This window comes from Orcinus orca, chromosome 7, assembly GCF_937001465.1.
Source record: "Orcinus orca chromosome 7, mOrcOrc1.1, whole genome shotgun sequence".
NCBI classification, from domain to species: domain Eukaryota; kingdom Metazoa; phylum Chordata; class Mammalia; order Artiodactyla; family Delphinidae; genus Orcinus; species Orcinus orca.
In genome coordinates this window covers 12527619-12545077 of record NC_064565.1, presented here as the reverse complement: position 1 = coordinate 12545077, position 17459 = coordinate 12527619, and positions in this window count along the sequence as shown.

The following is a 17459-nucleotide window of genomic DNA, read 5'->3' as shown; positions in this document are numbered from 1 at the left end:
CTTTGCAAGAGTGATTATGTTAGGGATCTTGAGGGAGAGCAAAAAAAAAAAAAAAAAAAACAAGGTCAGAAAGAAGAGATGTGATGAAAGAAGCAATGATTGGAATGATGTGCATTCAAGATGGAGGAAGTGACCATGAGCCAAGTTCCTAGAAATTGAAAAAGTCAATAAAAGGGATTCTCCCCTAAAACATCCAAAATGACTGCACCTCAGCTTGTACCTTAAATGTAGCCCATGAGACTCATATAGGACTTCTGACTTCCAGAATTGAAATATAATAACTTTATATTGTTGTAAACAATTAAGTTTGCAGTAATTTTTTACAGCAATAATACAATGCTAATACAAACTAAAGATAAAAAATTATTAGAGACATTTTATAATGATAAAAATATTGATTATAAACATAGATATATACAAGAAGCAAAAACTGACAGAATTGAAGAGAGAAATAGACAATTAAACAATAGTAGTTTAAGACTTTGGTATACAACATTTAACAATGGCTAGAAAAACTAAATATAAAATAAAAGAAGAAGTAGCATTGAACAAACCAAGTAGACCTCACAGATATCTACAGAACATTCCACCAAATAGCAGCAGAATACATATTCTTCTTAAGTGCACTGGAGAATTCTTCATACAGGTCACATGCTAGGCTATAAACCATGTTTTAAGAAATTTTATAGGTTTTAAATAATACAAAGCATACTTGTTAAACACAAGAAATAAAACTAAAACTCAAAGGAACAAAGTTGGGAAATTTGTAAATATATGGAAATTTCACTACACACAGTCTAATAACCATAGTGTCAAAGAAGAAATCATACAGAAATTTAGAAAATAATTTGATACAGTGATTTTAATCCAAGATGGCAACATAAAAGCCTCCTGAACTCACCTTCTCCAATGGATACACAGAATCTACTGCTACACAAGAAGTAATTCCCTCTGAAAGAAAGCCAAAACTTGCCAAGTGATACCTATACATTTGGCAAGTGAGAAAATATCCACAACACTCATGTAGAAATGGTAGAAATAGCTGGAACAAACTCTCACCATGAATCCCACCACTGGCCTAGTGCCATACATTCAGAAGGGACTCCCAACATCCACCTTCTCTCCAAGGATTGAGAGTTTGGATGGACATCCAGAGCCCCAACATTTTTTTTTTTTATGGTACGCAGTCCTCTCACTGTTGTGGCCTCTCCCGTTGTGGAGCACAGGCTACAGACACGCAGGCTCAGCAGCCATGGCTCACGGGCCCAGCCGCTCTGTGGCATGTGGGATCTTTCCGGACGGGGACATGAACCCGTGTCCCCTGCATCGGCAGGCAGACTCTCAACCACTGCACCACCAGGGAAGCCCCCAGAGCCCCAACTTTTAAGACTACCATATGAGGGATGGACACCTTAAATACCTAGCTCTGAAAGCCAAGAGAGCTTGTGTTCATGAGGCACACAAAACTACAGCAAACAAAGTCTTTAACAAGCGGTGAGAACTCACTGTATCTATCCCCTTAAGTCTCACAACAAAGGAAGCAGACAGAAATACCCATCTCCCAAACTGTCCCATGAAAGAAGTCTATTTGCATACTTTAAAAACTGCTACTAGAGAGCCAGCCTTATATTTTATCATGTATGTAGAGGCTGACTGTAATTCTCCACAGAGTCTGGGAAAGCCAGTTACACCACTAATGCCCACTCACTCAAACTTGCTACCAAATTGCCAATATATCCCTGGAAGAAATTTGTATATACATCTGGTGCTGCCAAATTTGCAGCTGCTGCCCAAGAAACAGGCCTCTAGACAACTAGGCTCTAATAGCCAGTGGAGTTTGCCTGCACAAGTACTACAGGACAGTAACAAACAAAAAACAGTTATTAACAGGTGCAGGAGGAACCCCCTCCCCATCCCATGGCTATACACATAGACCCAGTGCAGAGGGAGAAGGCAAAATAGTCCCTCTCCCAGGTGCTGACTCAAATCCTCCCCTTTGGGACACTGACTGATCTTGGCACACCCTGAACGACTGGGAGTTGATAAAAACAAAGAAGGTAATTTGGACAATCACAAATATTTGAGAGACAACCAAGAGCTGAGGACAGGCTGAAAAATAAGATTCTACTCCTACATGAGACCACTCCATCAATACTAGGAGAGGTGATTGTTTTAACTAATGTGCAAAAACCAACACAGAGAGTCAAGAAAGATGAAGAAATAGGGGGCTATGTTTCAAACAAATAATAAAATAAAACTCCAGAATCAGACCAAAATGAAATGGAGATAAGTGATTTACACAATAAAAAGTTAAAAACAATGCTCATAAAAATGCTCACAGAGGTCAGGGGAACAATATGAACAAAGTGAGAATTTCAACAGAGGTAGAAATTATAAGAAGGTACCAAACTGAAGTCACAAGCCATGAATACAATAACTGAACTGAAAATTTCAATAAAGGGATTCAACAGCAGACTAGATCAAGCAGAAGGAAAAAATCAGCAAACTAGAAGACATGGCAGTAAGATTTATCTTATCAAAGGAGCAAAAAGAAAAAAAAAAGATTGAAAAATGAAGAATATAGCCTAAGGGATTTATGGGACACCATTAAGCAGATGATAATAGGCATTTTAGGGGTCCCAGAAATAGAAGACAGAGAGAAGGGAGGAAAAAACTTATTTGGAGAAATAATGGCTGAAAACTTCCCTAACCTGGGGAAAGAAACAAACATTTAGATCAAGGACGCACAGAGAGTACCAAATTAGATGCACTAAAGAGATCTACACAAAGACATATTATAATTAAACTGTAAAAAGTTAAAAATAAGAGAGAATTTCAAAAGCAGAAAGAGAAAAATAACTTGTTACATACAAGGGAACTCCTATGAGCATATTTTTTTAGCTGAAACTTTACAGACCAGAAGGGAATAGAATGATAGAGGGCTGAAAGAAAAGAGAGAAAAAAAAACCAAAAAACCTGCCAACCAAGAACACTCTACCCAGCAAAGTTCTTCTTCAGAATTAAAGTACATATAAAGAATTCTCCAAACAAGCAAAAGCTGAATGAGTTCATCACCATCAGAACACCTTATAAGAAATTTTAAAGAGACTTCCTCCTGTTAAAGAAAGGATAGACCACATGCTATGAAACAAAACAAATATTAGCAAATTTAAGAAGATTGAAATCATATCAAGCATTTTTCTGACCATAATGATATGAAAGTAAAAATCAATAACAAAAAGAAAAATGAAAAACTCACAGATATGTGGAGATTAACCACATGCTACTGAACAACCAATGGGTCAAAGAAGATATCAAAAGAGAAATCAAAAAATATTTTGAGACAAGTAAAAATGGAAATACAACATAGCAAAACATGGAATGCAGCAAAAGCAGTTTTATAATGGAAGCTCATAACAATAAATACCTATATTAAGAAAAAAAAAGAGCTCAAACAATGTAATGTACACATCAAAGAACTAGAAAAAGAAGAATAAACTAAGCTCATAGTAGAAGAAACAAAATAACAAAGATCAGAGCATAACTAAATAAAATACAGACTAAAAAGACAATTGGAAATATTAATAAAACTATGAGCTATTTTTTAAGTAGCTAGACTTAACAGGAAAAAAATAGGGACTCAAATATGTAAATTAGAAATAATGAGGAGATATAATAACTGATACTACACAAAGGTCACTAAGTGACTACTCTGAAAAATTATATGCCAACAAATTAGATAACCAAGAAGAAAAGATAAATTCCTAAAAAACATACAATCTACCAAAACTGAATCATGAAGAAATGGAAAATTTGACAGACCAATACTTAAAAGGAGATAGAGTCAGTAATCAAAAACTGTCCAACAAAGAAAAGTCCAGCACTAGACTGCTTCACTGATGAATCCTACTAAACATTAAAAAAAGTATATCAATCCTTCTCAAACTCTTCCAAAATATTAAAAAGAGAAGAGAACACTTCCAAACTCATAAGAGGCAGCATTACCCTGACACCTAAACCAGCTAAGGAGAACATAGGGACAAAAATTTCAACAAAATATTAGCAAACCAAACTCAGCAATACATGAAAAAGGTCACACACCATAACAAAATGGGATTTATTTCAGAGCTTCAAGTATTGTTCAACATGCAAAAACCATTAAATGTGAAATACCACATTAACAAAGTAAAGGATGACAATCATATGGTCATCTCAACTGATGCAGAAAAATATTTAACAAAATTCAACATCCAATCAGGATAAAATTTTTCAACATATTGGGAGTAGAGGGAAATATCTTAAGGGAATAAAAGCCATATATGACCAGCCCATCGTTAACATCATTCACCTCCGTGAAAAGCTGGAAGATTTTCTTCCAAAATTAAGAAAAAGACAAGGATGCACACTGTCTCCACTTTTATTACACATAGTACTGGAAGTCATAGCCTGGGCAGTTAAGCAAGAAGAAGTAATAAAATTCATCCAAAACAGAAAGAAAGAAGTAAAGTTGTCTCTATTTGCAGATAGTATAATGTTAAATATAAAAAATCTTAACAACACCACAAAAAATCTATTAAAATAAGTACATTTAGTAAATAGTAGAGTACAATATCAGTATACAAAAATAAGTCGTGTTTCTATACACTAACAATGATCTATCAGAAGAGAAAATTAGAAAACAATCTTATTTACAGTTGCATTAATAAAAGACAAATACTTGGAATAAATTGAAATGAAGAGATGAAATATCTGTACACTGAAAACTATGAGACATTGATGAAAGAAACTGAAGACACAGATAAATAGAAAAATATTCTGTTCTCATGGATTGGAACAGTTAATATTGTTGAAATGTACATATACCCAAATAAATTGAATGTAATTCTTATCAAAATTCTCATGACATTCTTACAGAAATAGAAAAAATCCTAAAATTTTATGGAACTGTAAAATACCTAACTAGTCAAAGCATCCCTGAGAAAGAAAAAAAATTCTGGAGGTATCACACTTGCTGATTTCAAACTATATTACAAAGCTATAATAGTCAAACTAGTATAGTATCAACATAAAAATAATCACACAGACCAATGGAACTAAACAGAGAGAGACGAAATAAGCCCATGCATGTAAAGTTTTTTAATTTATGACAAAGAAGCCAAGGATGGGCAATGGGAAAAATAAAATTTCTTCAATGAATTGTTCTGAGAAAAATAGATATCCACATGCAAGATTTGAAAATGGATCCTACCTTACACCATACTCTACAGTGGATTAAAGACATATTTAAGACCTGAAATTACAAAGCTCCTAGAAGAAAATAGGAGGTAAGATCCTTGACACTGGTTTTGGCAATGATTTTTTTGAACTTGATGCCAAAACAAAGACAATAGAAAAATAAATAAATGGACCAACATCAAACTAAAAAGCTACTCCACAGTGAAATAATCAACAGAATGAAATGGCAACCCATGGAATAAAAGAAAATATTTGCAAATCACATGTCAGATAAAGAGTTAATATACAAAATGTGCACGGAACTTATATATCTTGATAGCAAAAAAATAATCTGATTTTAAAATGGGGAAAGGACCTACATAGACATTTTTTCAAAGGAGACATACAAATGGCCAACAGATACATGAAAAGGTGTTCAAAATCTCTAATCACCAGGGAAATGAAAACAAAATCACGATGAGATATCACCTCACACCTATTAGAATGGCTGTTATCAAAAAGTTGATAGATAATAATTGCTAGCAAGGAAGTGAAGAAAAGGGAATACTGTCCACTGTGGGTGAGAATGTAAACTGGCACAGCCATTATGCAAAACAATATAGAGGTTCCTCAAAAAATTAAAAATAGAGTTCTATATGATCCTTATGATCCAACAATCCCATTTCTGAGTATATATCCAAAGGAAATAAAAATAGGACATTGAAGAGATATCTACCCTGTGTTAATTGCAGCATTTTTCACAATAAGCAAGAAATAGAATAACTAACCTAAATGCTTATCAATGGATGAATGGTTAAAGAAAATCTCTCTCACACACACACATACACAAACACATACACACACTCACTCACACACACAGGAATATAATTCAGCCATAAAAAAGGAAATCCTGCTGTTTGCTACAATATGGATAGACCTTAAGGGCATTGTGCTAGGTGAAATAAACCAGAGAAAGACCAATACTACATGGCATCATTTATCTATGGAATCTAAAGAAAAGTCAAACTCACAGAAACAGAGAGTAGAAAAGTGGTTGCCAGGGTCTAGGAGGTGGGGGAAATAGGAGAGTTTGGTAAAAGTGTTCAAACTTTCAGCTACAAGATAAATAATATATGAGGATCTAATGTAGAACATGGTGACGACAGCTGATAACACTGTACTCTATAAATGAAATTTGCTAAGAGAGGAGAAGTCAAATATTTTCACACAGAGAAAAAGATAAGTATGTGAGATGATGGATGTGTTAATTAATTAGTTGGAAGGAATCCTTTCACAATGTATACACATTTCAAATCATTGTGATGTACACTTCAAATGTCTTACAAATTTATTGGTCAATTATACCTTGATAAAGCTGAAAACAAAAGAAAATAATTTGATAGAAAGGAAAAATAAAACAATATATTCAAACAAATGGGATGCAGCTTAAGCAGTGCCTATGGGAAAATTTATAGCTGTGGATATGTATGCTAAAATAAAATGAAAATCTGAAATCAGTCAAATCACTTTGCACCCTAAGAAACTAGAGAAAGAAAAGCAAAGTAAACCCAAGCAGAATTAGAGCAGAAATAAGTTAGTGGATATAATCACAACAGAGAAGATCAACAAAACCCAAAGCCTGTTATTTGAAAACATCAGTGAAACTGACAAAACTCTATCTAGGCCCACCAAATTAAAAAAGAGAAGACTCAAATTACTATAATCCAGAAAAAAAGGGGGCATTCCTACCCAATTTACAGAAATAAAAAGGATTATAAGAGAATATTATGAACAATTGGACTGCAACAAATTATGTAACCTAGATGAAATACAAAAAATCTCAGAAACACAAAAATTTCCAAAATTGACTTAAGACCAAAATTGATTTAGAAAATCTGAATAGATCTAAATGAGTATATTATTAATCAAAAACTTCCCACAAAGAAAAGACAAAGACCAGATGACTTCAATTGGTAAATTCTGCCAAACATTTAGAGAAGAATTAATACAAGTTCCAAACACTTTCTATTGAAAAATAAAAGAGTAAACATATTTCAATTAAGTTTACAAAGTCAGTATTACCCTCATATCAAAGCCAGACAAAGAAATCACAAGAAAATAAAACTATAGACCAATTTACCTTATCATTACACATGGAAAAACCCTTAAAAATACTACCCTAAGCACTGCAACTTATGAAAGGATTGTATACCATGACCAGTGGGACTCATTCCAGGAATATAAGATTATTTCAAGAGGTAAAATTCAAACAATGTAATACGTTATATTCACAGAATAATAGACAAAAACTACATGATCATCTCCACAGTTACAGAAAATAATCTGACAAAATCTAACAGTCTTTCATGATTAAAAAAATACTCAACACATTAAGAAAGAAGGGAAACTACTCATCCTGGTAAAGGGTCAGGTGAAAAACACACAGCTAACATCATACATAATGGTGAAAGACTGAACGCTTTCATCAAACATAAAGAAAAGGACAAGAATGTCTCTCTACCTCTATTTCACATTGCACTGGGGGTTTTAGCCATGGCAATTAGAAAAGAAAAATAAATAAAAGGCATTCATATTCTAAATTAAGAATTATAAACTAACACACCATTGTAAAGCAATTATACCCCAATAAAGATGTTAAAAAAAAAGAATTATAACTATTTGTAGATGACATGATCTTGTTATATTAGTTTTCTAGGACTGCCATAACAAAGTACCACAAACTAGATGGATTTAAAAACAGAAATGTATTGTTTCTCAGTTCTGGAGGCTAGAAGTCCAAAATCAAGATGTCAGCATTGTTGATTCTTTCTGAGGGCTGTGAGGGAAAAATCCATCCCAGGCCTCTCTCCTTGGCCTGGCTGTTTTTTCCCCTATATTCCTTTACATATCTTGCCTCTATGTGTGTCTCTGTATCTAAATTTCCCCCTTTAGGTAGGAACACTAGTCATGTTGGATTAGATCCCACCCTAATGACCTCATTTAACAATATTACATCTGTAAAGACCCTTTCTCCAAATAAAGTCATATTCTGAGGCTTAGGATTCTGGAATATTCTTAGTCATATTCTGGAATTTAGGATTTCAATATATAAATATGGAGGGAGGGGTACACAATTCAACCTATAATACTTGTATACAGAAATTTCTAAGAAACCCACTAAAAAATTGTTGGAACAAATAAATGAATTAATGATAATTATAGGATACAAGGTTAGTATGCAAAAATTAATTGTAAAAGTAGTGTAAAATCAAGCAATAAAAAACCAAAAAATTAAATTAATAAAACTATTAATTTAATAATATAAAATAATAAGCTATTATGAATAAATTTACCAAAGAAATACAAGATTTAAACAATGAAAAGTACAAAACTTCATTGAAAGATGTTAAAGCACACAAATTAATGGAAAGACTTCACATATACAAGCAACAAGATTTCATGTTGTTAACATGGCAGTATTCCCCAAGTTATTCTACAGATTCAATGCAATACCTATAAAAATCCAAGCTAGTTTCTTTGCAGAAATTGACAAGCTCATCTAAAATTTACATGGACATTCAAGGGACCCAGATGAGCAAAAATATAAGAGTAAAATTGGTGGACTCACAGATTTCAAAACTTATTGCAAAACTACTGCAATTGGAGCCAAGAATATACAGTGGAGAAAAGACAGTCTCTTCAATAAGTGGTGCTGGGAAAACATACAGCTACATGCAAAGAATGAAATTAGAACATTCTCTAACACCATATACAAAAAATAAACTAAAAATGGATTAAAAACGTAAATGTAAGACCATATACTATAAAATTCCTATAAGAGAACATAGGCAGAACACTCTTTGACATAAATCACAGCAATATTTTTTGGATCTGTCTCCTACAGCAAAGGAAACAAAAGCAAAAATAAATAAATGGGACATAATTAAAAGCTTTTGCACAGCAAAGGAAACTGTCGACAAAATGAAAAGACAACCTACTGAATGGGAGAAAATATTTACAAATAATGTGACCAATAAGGGGTTAATATGCAACATACATAAACAGCTCATACAATTCAACCTCAAAAAAAAACCAAACAATCAGATTTTAAAATGGGCAGAAGACATGAATAGACATTTTTCCAAAGAGGAAATGCAGATGGCTAACAGGCACATGAAGAGATGTGCCTAATCATCAGGAAAATAAAAAAGCCCAATGAGATGTCACCTCACACATGTCAGACTGGCTTTCATCAAAAAGAATACAAATAACAAATGTTGGTGAGGTTGTGGAGAAAATGGAACCCTCCTACACTGTTGGTGGGAATGTAAATTGGTGAAGCCACTGTGGAAAACACATGGAAGTTTCTCACAAAACTAAATAGCACTACCATACGACCCAGCAATTTCACAATTCCACTCCTGGGTATATAACCAAAAAAAAAAAATCCCAAAAACCCCACTAATTTGAAAAGATACATGCACCCAAATGTTCATAGCAGCATTATTTACAATTGCCAAGGTATGGAAGCAACCTAAGTGTCCATCAACAGATAAATGGACAAAGAAGATGTGGTACATACACACACACACAATGGAACACTACTCAGCTATAAAAAAGAATGAAATTTTACCATTTGCAGCAACATGAGTGTACTTGGAGGGCATTATGCTAAGTGAAATAAGTCAGACAGAGAAAGACAAATACTCAATTATATCACTTATATGTGGAATCTAAAAAATATAACAAACTAGTGAACAAAACAAAAAAGAATCAGACTCACAGATATTGAGAACAAACTAGTGATTACCAGTGGGGAGAGGTAAGGGGGAGGAGCAACATAAGGGTAGGGGAAAACAAAGGGGTTATTATGGTATTATATGAAATCATGTGTGTGAAACTTTTGAAAATTGTAATTCACTATAGAATTTAAAGAATTTTTCATTCAATTAAAAATAACAGTATGGTACTGGCATAAGGATAGACATATAGATCAGATTAGAACTGAAAATCCATTTAAAAAATATTCACATATATGGACACAATTTTTGACAAAGATCACAAGACAATTCAGTGAGAAAAGACTAGTCTTTTCAACAAATGGTGCTAGGACAGCTGGATATCTTCATGCAAAAGAAAAGTTGCACTCCTTCTTCACATCATATACAAAAATTAACTCAAAATGGATCTAAGAGGTAAATACAAGATCCTAAATATAAGAACTAAAATTATGAAACTCTTAGAAGAAAACATAGCTGTAAATCTTCAGACCTTATATTAAGCAATAATTTATTAGATATGGCACCAAAAGCACAAGCAGAAAAAGAAAAAAGAAGTAGATAAATTGTACATAATCAAAATTTAAAACATTTGTTCTTCCAAAGATACCATCAAGAAAGTGAAAGACAACCTACAAGTTGGGAGAAAATATTTTCAAATCAGTACCTGACAAGGGACTTCTATCCAGAATATATAAATTATTTTTATAAGCCAATGACAAAATGACAAACAATCCAGTAAAAAATGGGCAAAGGATCTACAAAGACATTTCTTTGAAGAAGATATACAAATGTCTCATAAAGCACATGAAAAGATTTTCAACATCTAGACACTAGAAAATTGCAAATAAAAACCCTTGAGATATCACTTCATACCTACTAGGATAGCTATAGGCAAAAAGAGAGAAAATAGCAAGTGTTGACAAACATAAAGAGAAACTGGAATCCTCATACACTGTGGAAATGTATAACAATGCAACAACCTTGGAAAACAATCTGGAAATGTCTCAAAAGTATAAACAGAATTACCACATGACTCAGCAATTCCACTCCTAGGTTTGTACCCAAGACAAAAGAAACAATGTATCTATGTTAAAACTAGTACATAAATGTTCATATCATTATTTATAGTAGACAAAAATTGGCTAAAAGCTGTATGTCTGTCAATTGAATGGATGAACAAATGTAATATATCCATCCAATGAAATATTACTAGGCAATAAAAAGCAATAAATACTTATACATGCTATAATTTGGATTAATCTGGAAATAATTATGCTAAGTGAAGGATGTCAGACACAAAAGGCCACATATTGTATGATTCCATTTATATATAATGTCCTAAGTAGACAAATCCATAAAAAGAAAGTAAACTAGTTGTTGCCAGGGGCTGGGGGAAAGAAGTAATGGGCAATAAATACTAATGATTACTGGTTCTCATTTTTGGGTGATAAAAATGTTATAAACTTGATTGTAGTGATGGCTCCATAACTCAGTAAATACACTAAAAACCAATAAATTGTATACTTTAAAGGGATAAATTGTTTAGTATGTGAAATATATATATATAAATTAAGCTGTGGAAGGAAGGAAAGAAGGAAGGAAGGAAGGAAAGAAGGAAAGAAGGAAGGAAGGAAGGAAGGAGGGAAGAAGGTTGGGAGGGAGGGAGGAAAGAAATTTTCAAAGCTTTAGGGAAAGTATAACACTTGAGTGTCTGTGATATTAATGAAAGTATAAAGCACGCCTTGCATCCAATCAATATCAACATATTGAAGACTAGAGGAAAAAGGCCCAGAAATGTGGTTGGGATGTGTTATTATTCACAGTCCTTCTGGTTGCAATGATGTGATCAATTTATTCCAGCAATTTCATTTTTGTTGTCTTTTTCTGGTTGTGTTACCTGTTCTAGAGTTGTGGCTCCTATCTTAAGATGTTCTTCTCTGACATCTTTCAACTATTTATTAACCCTTAAGCTTTATTGTATAATTGCTGAGATGTTTAGGAAAGTATGATGGCTGTGAATAGGAGGAAAGGAAGCACATAGGTAAGAATGGAAACTGTATACATACAGATTGGAGATTAAGAATCATACTGTCGTTCATCTGTGTGAACTAGGGCAAGCTACTTGAACTTCTGCAACTTCAGCTTCCTCATCTAGAAAATGGGAATAAAAATAGTACTGTGCCCATTGGGTCCTTATGAGAATTCCAGCAGAAAAGAGCTGATATGGAGTCTTGAGTGAGCAGTTGGAGAAGATGAGGTGATTCCATGAGTGGGCCACCAGGAACAAAGACTGAGAAGAAAATGATGGGTGGGCAGATGAGGGAGGTATTGCTTGATTTAAGGGAACTGCAGGCAAAATGTATGTGAAACTGAGAAATCTCTGAAGAACCCCTGAAGCACCACATAAGAGCAGGAAACAGGTGTAAATTCCCACCTAAACCAGACAACACCAGTTTTGGAAATTCATGGTCAAACTCACCCCCTGTCTATTGCTTCCTTCTCCCTCCTACCCTCAAAACCTTCCTTCTAAACCCTGGAGGAGCTGAGAAACAAAGAGACTGACACTCTTCTTTATTACAGAGTGCCAGTTCCCAGAAGACCTGAACTGAGGAAGGAATGAGGTTCAAATTTAAATGAAGTTCATAATTCTGATTTTATATTGGATTGAATATTTTAATTAGTTATGAAACCATCTCACAATGTGTTTCTTTAATAAGATTAACCTAAGTTATAAGAACTGTCAAAAATGTCATTCAAGGGAGGAGAAAAAGAGAGTACATTTAATATCTTTAAATATGTAGCAGAGAAAAAAATATTTTTTTCTTCTTACAACCTGCAGCAGTGTTCCAATTGTTCAGTGTAATGGATGGGTAGTTAGACTAGTTAGATAAGTAGATAGATGATAGATAGATAGATAGATAGATAGATAGATAGATAGGTAGATAGATGATAGATAGACAGATGATAGCTAGCTAGTTAGATGTTAGATAGACTGATAGATTGTTCAGCATTAAGCACAGAGCCTGGCATGCTGTAGAAGTCAGTAAAGACTAATTCTCTCCTGCTCAACCTTTCCTCCTCTATGTGCTTGTTCAGGGTGGAGAATGAAGGTAGCATGTGCTCAGAGGCCAGTCTTTGCTTGGGTCATAAGCCATAATGAGGACAGGCTTTTCCTTAGAATTCCACATTTAGGGAAGACTAAAAAACATGAAACTTGAGTATCCACACTGACCAGTGGAGGTAGGGGTAGTTGAGCTGCTGAAACACTGGTCTTCTCATAAATCACTGAGATTTATTTGGCTAGTCTGCTTGACTGAGCAGAAACTGGAGAAAAATTGAGTCTGTAAGTCTCCCCTGACCAGCTGATGCTGTCACTTAAGTGTTCACATGTGTGAAAGGAAAATCAGAATGGAGTTGATATTGCTAAGAGAGCCTCTAAAACTCAACAGGGAGGCCATTAAGGAAGTGTGACTTATGCACGTCTCAGCCTCGAAAGAATCTGACATTTTGACCACTTATTGTCATAATGAAGTCATTCAGAACATCTGCCAGAAACTCAAAATACTTATCAGATCCTTACCCTAAACAACTTGTGACAGCCTATCTGCTGATCAGGCCCCTACCCTAAAACAACTCATGATTCCTTAAGGACAGATATTTCCTGGCTTGCAGCAGAGTCAACCACAAATCTTGACAGGCAACTTTAACAACCTTGTGGCCTGTTGTCTTTATAAGCCCCTGACTCTCCCTTTTTCTCAGAACACTCTTTTGGTTTAACTAAATCTGTGTTTCCTGCATTGTAGTTCTTGAGATCCTAAAGGAACTCTTTTTTAAAAATTTAATTTAATTTTATTTTTGTACAGCAAGTTCTTATTAGTTATCCATTTTACACGTATTAGTGTATACATGTCAATCCCAATCTCCCAATTCATTCCACTACCACCACCACCCCCCTCCGCCGCTTTCCTCCCTTAGTGTCCATTCGTTTGTTCTCTACAACTGTGTCTCTATTCTGCCCTGCAAACTGGTTCATCTGTACCATTTTTCTAGGATCTAAATATAAGCATTACTATGCGTTATTTGGTTTTCTCTTTCTCATTCACTTCATTCTGTATAACAGTCTCTAGATCCATCCACCTCTCTACAAATGACTCAATTTCATTCCTTTTTATGGCTGAGTAATATCCCATTGTATATATGTACCACACCTTCTTTATCCATTCATCTGTCAATGGACATTTAGGTTGCTTCCACGACCTGGCTATTGTAAATGTGCTGCAATGAATATTGGGGTGCATGTGTCCTTTTGAATTATGGTTTTCTCAGGGTATATGCCCAGTAGTGGGATTGTGGAGTCATATGATAGTTCTATTTTTAGTTTTTTAAGGAACCTCCATACTGTTCTTCATAGTGGCTGTATCAATTTACATTCCCACCAACAGTGCAACAGGGTTCCCTTTTCCCACACCCTCTCCAGTATTTGTTGTTTGTAGATTTTCTGGTGATGCCCATTCTAACTGATGTGAGGTGATATCTCATTGTAGTTTTGATTTGCATTTCTCTAATAATTAGTGATGTAGAGCAGCTTTTCAGGTGCTTCTTGGCCATCTGTATGCCTTCTTTGGAGAAATGTCTATTTAGGTCTTCTATCCATTTTTTGATTGGGTTGTTTGTTTTTTTAATATTGAGCTGCATGAGGTGTTTATATATTTTGGAGATTAATCCTTTGTCCGTTGATTCATTTGCAAATATTTACTCCCATTCTGAGGGTTGTCTTTTTGTCTTTTTTATGGTTTCATTTGCTATGCAAAAGGTTTTTCTCATTACGTCTCATTTGTTTATTTTGGTTTTTATTTCCATTACTCTAGGAGGTAGATCAAAAAAATCTCACTGTGATTTATGTCAAAGAATGTTCTTCTTACGTTTTCCTATAAGAGTTTTATAGTGTCTGGTCTTACATTTAGGTCTCTAATCCATTTTGAGTTTACTTTTGCATGGTGTTAGGGAGTGTTATAATTTCATTCTTTTACATGTAGCTGTCCAGTTTTCCCAGCACCACTTATCAAAGAGACGCTTTTCTCCATTGAATATCCTTGCCTTCTTTGTCATAGATTAGTTGACCATAGGTGTGTGAGTTTATCTCTGGGCTTTCTATTCTCTTCCATTGATCTACATTTCTGTTTTTGTGCCAGTACCATATTGTGTAGATTACTGTAGCTTTGTAGTATAGTCTGAAGTCAGGTAGTCTGATTCCTCCAGCTCTGTTTTATTCCCTCAAGACTGCTTTGGCTATTCCTTTTCAGGAGATCAGAATCTTTTATGTACATACAGAAATTTTTTATATATATAGGCAGAATTTTTATGCATATGCAGGAATATATATGACTCATATATAGGTGTGTGTATGTATATACATATATATATATGTATATATGTATTTATTTATTTATTTATACAGGTATCTTTTATATTTATACCAGAATCTTTTATACTTATATCGGAATCTTTGGGGGTGAGACCAAATCAGATGCATGGTTCTGACTAATACACTGTAGATGCCTTGGTCCCACTCTCAAAGACTCAGTTTCAACTGCAAAGACATGGCCCAGGACATTTGCTATTATTATTATTATTATTATTACTAGGTAGTTCTAATAAGACCAGACTTTACTCTTTAGACACAAATGAATAATTTCAAGGAAGTTACTTAACCTTGTCTAAGTTAGTTATCATCTTGGTATGTAAAATGAGGATAATTATACGACTTTATGCAGTAATTTGTGAAATCTGAATAGCATGTGGTACAGTCCCTGGTATATAGATAACAGGGAGATATTCATTTTCACAAATATGTGTGAAATCAGCAAAATATTTTTCCCATAAATGCTCAGTGTTTATTTTTAATACAACTGGAAAATATTTCCAAATCATCAGTAATTTAAGTCCCTTCAGAATATAATTTGAGACTTATATGTGTGTCTCAGATACATGATTTTTTTAGTTCGCTTGATAAAAATACATACCTATTTTTTGCTGGTCTTTCCATTCATGATAAAATCATTGACCTAGTACAGATAGGCATCAGCCTAACAAACAGAAATTGCTAAACACATTTTTGCCTGTTCCTAATTTCTTCCATTTAATCACATTTCTTCAGGCACCAAGTGTCTGAGCATCTTCAAATCTCAGGTCAGCTTGTTTCAGAGAAATAGGAGGTGATAGCAAATAGTTGTTAAGTGACACTTGAAACAGGATTTGATCAAGCACCACTTGTTGGATATACTTGGACTGAGTTTTAAACCTGGGTTTCTCATTCATGCTGCTATACTGTAATTTGAGATTTCAAATTCCTTAAGCAATACATTTGACTTTAAAACACTGCTATGTTTCAGGGATCTCCATTGGCTGTAGGGTCTCCCTTTTTATCCAGCCCCTCTCTGTTACCTCTAAAGCATTTGCAAATGAACTTCTGTGTAGAAGGGTGCTAGCATGTTTATAGTCATAAATTAATGGGTGTTTAAGAGAGATTTTTCTATGACGATTACTTTATTTAAAGATCATTTTTATTTAAAAAAATTGCTTTACTTGAATCTGAAACCTTGATAACAGCAAATAATTCAAACAGTCTAAGCAGCAAGTATGATGCAGTTATAATTATCTGAATATGTTAACATTTAAGGAACAGTCAGGAGCATTACTGGCCTTTAGAAAAATAAAATGCTTCATGTAGACACTAATTAATCAATAAAATCTTAATTGGATTCTATTAAGTATTGAAAACGACATTTCAACTTAAATATTCCATTTACAGCCCTGACCCATTCCCAAGCAGCAATAAAAGCCAATTAAGGTGGCATTCAGATTATAATTATGAATGCTGTCACCACCCTGATCTACATTAATATTATAACAATTAAAGAGAACACAGTAAGGAATGAATCAGGTAAGTACGCCTGCACCGATACCTCATTTTTTGGCTAGTGTTGAGGGATTCACTATTACACAAAAGTGGCTTTTAAAGAACAGAAGGTTTGGAATTAGAAGGCCTGCGAAAATACCAATCCTTTACTAATTGAGTATGTGTCTGAGACCAATGTCTCCCTCTGTAAAATGGGGATAAGAACAGCTATTTTCAGGACTATGTTGAAGATTAGAATTGATGTGTATGAGTGATGCAGCCATGTGCTGGACAAGCTGGAGTCATGCAGAAAGTGGCAGATCTATTCTAGAATGCTGAGGTCTACATTCATGGAATCTTAGGAAGAAATCCAGGATTCATCAGACCTCACCAGCCATTTTCAGTGCAGAAACCCTTTTAACTATAAGTCCCCAAAGATTATGCTGCAACCTCTGCTTGAACATGTGTATTGCTTCAGAATTTATTTCTTCATGGGGTATCACAGTTTCATTGCTAATATTGTTAGAACATGCAGAAATTTACCTCCTTATTGACTCTCATTGGAC